At 39.3% G+C, this 5,320-nt stretch overlaps 1 pseudogene; it reads right to left on the reverse strand.

Moving 5' to 3' along the window:
• Positions 1-837: 837 nt before the first annotated feature.
• Positions 838-5,320, reverse strand: part of LOC102583695 (putative late blight resistance protein homolog R1B-17) — an 8,824-nt pseudogene continuing 4,341 nt past the window's right edge.

Below are 5,320 nucleotides of genomic sequence, written 5' to 3' on the forward strand. Positions count from 1 at the left end.
GGCCTCATATACTTGATACTTGTGATTGGTTACTTAGGTACTTTTGGTGAGCATCCGGTTCGAGGTCCGGCCTCCGTACTTTCAGATTTTACTAATTAGGGTTGAGGTTCTGATTCGTGTTCTCTGTTCTTGGGTTCCCTTATGCAATTCTCTTTAGTTATAGTTATTCTGTGTACTCATCGGGCTTATGGGGGTCCGTTTGAGTTGTTATTTAACTTGCGCCCGCGTGTACCTTCTGGACTTATGGGGGTCCAGTTAGGTGTAGTTAGCTTATTGATTACTTTAGTTAGTTCTTTGTACACTCGTGTGCATTCCTTTGTTAGTGAGATTTTTGTTCTTGACCTCGATTTGTGTATTCCTTCTTTTCATATTGCCTTTACTTTTCTAGTTCAGTTGGCCTATGATGCCTACTGGGTACCTGTGATTTTGGTACTTATGCTACGCTCTGCATCTGTTTCGTGATGCAGGTCCGGGCACTAGTAGCCAGCGTTGATCAAGCTTGGAGCAGACTGATCCGGAGATGGGGGTGAGCACACGGCGTTTTGTACTAATTCAGTCTCCATCTGTATATATAGACTTGTCTTTTACCTTTCGAGACAGTCCAGTCTCTGTTGTCCACTTTTGGGACTTGTACTCATTTTGTTAGTAGCTCTGTACTAGTAACTTCCAGGTTCTAGGAGGGATCTTTATTTGTATATATGTTTTTGGTTTGCTTCTGCCTGTTTATATTGTTATTTACCTACTCTTGTTTAGTTTCTACCCTCAGACCCATTACTTGTTGTTCCGGGTTACAGGTTGGCTTACCTGCTGGTGGGTTATAGTAGGTGCCATCATGACTTAAGAAATCGGGTCGTGACACAACTTCTGTAACTTTGTGTCCTCTGCTATCAGTATTGATTCATCTGCATCCATATCAAAGAAAGAACAAGCACTCATGGACAACACTCGCAACTTTACAAGATCCCAAATTCTCGGTAATAGTATCAAGGTTGATTCTTCGTTATACACCGACATGCTTTCTAGATTCCAGAGGTTTGAGAAAGACAAAGGCAGAGATTCAACTTGTGTCCCAATGTATAAGAACCTCAAATGATTCAACATGCATATTTCATTCAGCAAAGAATCTTTCACATTGATAAAAGAGGGATCCAGGTACAACCCTCTAAGAAGCCTCAAGTGTCTTAGGTGAAATGTATCAGGAAGACGGTCATCCAGTTGGTCTCCGTTTATGGTCAAAGAATAGAGGTGTTTACCAGAATGCCTTTTCTTATTTGAACCAAACAAGACAAAATTAAGCCCAAGGGCTCCTCATCATAATCAATGGTAATTTGACGTGGCAACAAATATGATGGAGAACTTGAACTTATCTTGTCAAACAACTTTTCCTCTCTTGCTTTTATCAAACAAAAGTCATTCACAAGATCATGAAGTTTGTAAGTCAGGTCATCACCTATCTCATTGAAACAAATTACCAAGCTACTGGAAATTAAGTTATCCAAATAAATCTTCACCACTTCTTCCATCTTTTCGACAAACCCTTCAGCAACCCATACAGCTTTCAACTTATAGATTGGGTTGCACTGTCCTTCGGCTTACTTGCAAAATGAAGCAAGCATGGCTTCAGGTGATCAGGTAAGTGGTCATAACTTATTTCTATAACTTTCATCACTTCCACTTCATTCTTCAAAATAAAGGACTGCAAATTATTTACAACTTCAAGCCACATGCTCTTTTTCTTTTCCCTCCCAACAATGACTCCAGCAATCAGATCCACCACCAAAGGAAGCCCTTTACAATTTTCGGCTATTTCTTTACCAACATCCAAAAGTTCATCAGGGCAACCCTTGTTTCCAAATGCCCTTTTCTCTAATAACTCCCAACTTTCTTCTGATCTTAGCAATCGAAGATTAAAGTTCCAACATCCAATAGTTCATCAGGGCAACTCTCGTTTCCAAATGCCCTTTTCTCTAATAACTCCCAACTTTCTTTTGATCTTAGCAATCGAAGATTAAGAGGAGCAGTGTAGAGCTTTCCATGCAAAGCCACTTCTTTTTTTCGAGTTGTCAAAATAATTCTACTTCCTTTCTCAACTTCTGGAAAAGGTCTTGTTAACTCATCCCACGTAGTAGTATCCCACACGTCATCTAAGACAATAAGATACCTCTTTCCATACAGTTGTTTCCGTAGCTTATCAACAACATCAATATTCTTAATCAATTTTGAATCCGAGCCATTAACTTGATTAAAAATTTTATTCAACAAATTCTTCTCGTCATATTCTTGGTCGACTGTGCACCATGCACGAAGGTTGAAATGACTAGAAATTGATTTATCATTGTATACTTTGTATGCCAAAGTAGTTTTACCTGAACCCGGCATACCAGTGATCGAAATGACATCTAGATCTGTTGGTCCACCAATGAGCTTTCTAAGTATCCATTTTGTCTCCTCCTCAAAACCAACAATTATTTTACTAGTTGTCAATGACTTGCTCTCAATGGGCTTCTTGGAAGAGTTCACGACAATGAGACCTTTGTTCTCGGGAATCTTCTCATATAACTTGGAGATATCTTCTTTGATAAGCTTGATCCTTTTTATTTAGTTTGCAGAACTAAATTGCTTGTTTATTATATCAACATTACATGTATATATACACTAGAAAAAGCATCAACAAAGGTAAGAAAATATCATACATATCTCTTATGATTCCTACAGATATCTCCTATCTATATAAGGTAATAGAATATATTTACAATATTCTGTAACACTCCCCCTCAAGCTGGAGCATATATATTGATCATGTCCAGCTTGTTACACAAATAGTTAACTCGAGCTCCATTCAATGCCTTTGTGAACAAATCAGCTAGTTGCTCTCCGGTCTTCACATAGCCTGTGGAAATCAGGTTTTCTTGAATCTTTTCACGAATAAAATGGCAGTCCACCTCAATGTGCTTAGTTCTTTCATGATACACTGGATTTGAGGCGATATGAAGAGCAGCTTGATTATCACACCAAAGTTTCGCGGGTGTGGGATACTTCAACCCAACTTCACTTAAGAGGTGATGTATCCACATAATCTCACATGTGGATTGTGCCATAGCTCTATACTCAGATTCTGCACTAGATCGAGATACAACATTTTGTTTCTTACTTCTCTATGACACCAAGTTTCCACCCACAAAGACACAATAGCCAGTAGTAGACCTTCTATCAATTTTGGATCCAGCCCAATCAGCGTCTACAAAACACTCAATGCGAGTATGTCCATTATTGCTATATACTATGCCAAGTCCAAGGGCGCCTTTCAAGTAACATAATATTTGCTCCAAAGCTGCCCAATGTTTGACTCTAGGCGTGGTCATGAATTGACTAACAACACTAACTGCAAAAGCAATATCCGGACTAGTTACAGTGAGATAGTTTAATTTCCCAACTAATCTCCTGTATCTCTCTGGATCATCGAAAGGATCACCATCATCTTTTGTTAGCTGTATATTGGGAACCATTGGAGTACTACAAGGCTTGGCTGCTGACTTTCCAGTCTTCTCAAGAAGGTCAAGGATATACTTTCTTTGAGATAAAAATATCCCCTTCTTACTCCTACTTACTTCTATTCCCAAGAAGTATTTCAATTGTCCCAAGTCTTTCGTTTGAAATGTCGAATGCAAGAAAGATTTGAGAGAAGATATTCCTGCATAATCACTCCCAGTGATGACAATGTCATCAACATATACAACAAGAAGAATAATGCCAACTGTTGATTGTCTGTAGAAGACCGAATGATCACATTTGCTCTTTGTAAGCCCAAACTTCTGAACTACCTCACTAAATTTCCCAAACCAAGCACGTGGACTTTGTTTCAGACCATACAAGGATTTCTTCAAGTGACAAACTTTCCCATTCTCCCCCTGAGCAACAAAACCGGGTGGTTGCTCCATATACACTTCTTCTTGGAGATCACCATGAAGAAATGCATTCTTGATATCCAATTGATGTAGCGGCCAATTCTTAGAAGCAGCTAGAGAAATAAACAAGCGAATGGAAGTGAGTTTGGCCACAGGAGAAAAAGTATCAGAATAATCCACCCCATACGTCTGAGCATATCCCTTAGCAACCAATCTGGCTTTAAGCCTAGCCACAGAACCATCAGGATTTACTTTGACTGTAAAAACCCATTTACATCCCAGTGCCTTCTTCCCTTTTGGTAAGTCCACTAAATTCCAAGTGTGATTGTCATCTAACGCATGTATCTCATCGAGCATTGCATCATACCACCCAGGGTGATTCAAAGCTTCTCGAACTGTTTTGGGTACAAAGATAGAATCTAAAGAAGCAATCAAAGAGCAAGATGCGGGAGACAAGTGGTCATATGAGATAAAATTAGCAATGGAATATACTGATTGACACTGATGCTTACCTTTGCGAAGAGCAATGGGAATGCCAAGATTTTCTGTTGGAGAGGGACTGATCGGAGGAGGATCTGATGACGAAATAGTTGGTGCAGGACATGTATCATTGGTCACTTGTCTCCTAGAATAAACTTGAATTATCGGCGGCTTTGTTTGAGCAGAAGGAACATCAGAAGGCACATTCTCAGTTGACTGCTCAACACTACCACAAACTTCCTTATGATGTTCTGAGCTCGGTGGAGTGATCTTATAAATGAGCCATTCTTCTTCTTCCTGCCCCTGAGTTGGAGAAGTGTCGGGAGAAGAAAAAAAAGGAAATGTTCTCAGAGAACATCTATCGACACCATATATCTGTTAAGGGTTGGAGAGTAGCACCGGTAACCCTTTTGTAAGCGAGAATATCCCAAAAAAACACACTTCAAAGCCTTGGGATCTAGTTTAGTAACATGGGGTCGCACATCACGAACATAACAAGTACTTCCAAACACCTTTGGCTCTAATGAAAATAATGGCTTATTTGGAAAGAGAACACCATAGGGAATATCACCATTAAGCACTGTGGATGGCATGCGATTAATTAAAAGCTAGTTGTGGATACCGCATCCGCCCAAAATTGCTTAGGTACCTTCATTTGGAATAGCAAAGCACGAGCAGTCTCAAGCAAATGTCTATTTTTTCTCTCAGCTACTCCATTTTGAGAGGATGTATCCACACACGAAGATTGATGAAGAATACCATATTGATTCATGTAGTTCTGAAATGATGCTGACATGAATTCTTTAGCATTATCACTCCTCAATATATGGATAGAAACATTAAATTGTGTCTTAATCTCAGCACAAAAATTAGAGAAATTGGAGAACACTTCAGAACAATTTTTCATAAAGTAAATCCATGTCATTCGGGAAAAA

This window comes from Solanum tuberosum, unplaced genomic scaffold (genome assembly GCF_000226075.1).
Source record: "Solanum tuberosum cultivar DM 1-3 516 R44 unplaced genomic scaffold, SolTub_3.0 scf00411, whole genome shotgun sequence".
NCBI lineage: Eukaryota > Viridiplantae > Streptophyta > Magnoliopsida > Solanales > Solanaceae > Solanum > Solanum tuberosum.